Here is a 613-nt window from a genome sequence, read left to right as displayed (position 1 = left end):
TCCTAGAGATGGGTACAATTCATACCGATTCTACTTGAGAGAATCTGATTCTCTTTTTCAAGAACCAGAATCACTTCCTTCCTAAGATTCCCACCTTGCCAATGACTTCCTTGTCATCTCTCTGTGTGTTCCTCACCTCTGCACATTCCAGCTTGAAAGGGCTACAGGTGGGGAAGGGACAGGGAAAGTGTCTTCCAGTAACCAGATTGGGACCCTGGCTATTCTTTTCAGAAAACATTGTCGTATTCTATCATATGAATCTGGATTGGTTCATGTTAGGTTTTCTTAGTCCTGTAAGATGTTAGTTAAGTATCTTGGTGGCAGGGACAAAAAAAAAAATATCTCATTTTGGCTGGGTGTGGTGGCTCCCACCTGTAATCCCAGCACTTTGGGAGGCTGAGGTGGGTGGATCACGAGGTCAGGACATCAAGACCATCCTGGCCAACATGGTGAAACCCTGTATCTACGGAAAAAATACAAAAATTAACCAGGCATGGAGGCGTGCACCTGTAGTCCCAGGTACTCAGGAGGCTGAGGCAGAGGTTGCGGTGAGCCGAGACCATGCCACTGCACCCCAGCCTGAGTGACAGAGCAAGACTCCATTTCAAAAAAA

This window comes from Mandrillus leucophaeus, unplaced genomic scaffold (assembly GCF_000951045.1).
Source record: "Mandrillus leucophaeus isolate KB7577 unplaced genomic scaffold, Mleu.le_1.0 Scaffold456, whole genome shotgun sequence".
In the NCBI taxonomy this organism is placed as follows: domain Eukaryota; kingdom Metazoa; phylum Chordata; class Mammalia; order Primates; family Cercopithecidae; genus Mandrillus; species Mandrillus leucophaeus.
The sequence above is the reverse complement of the archived record's forward strand: the minus strand, read 5'-3'. Positions refer to the sequence as shown.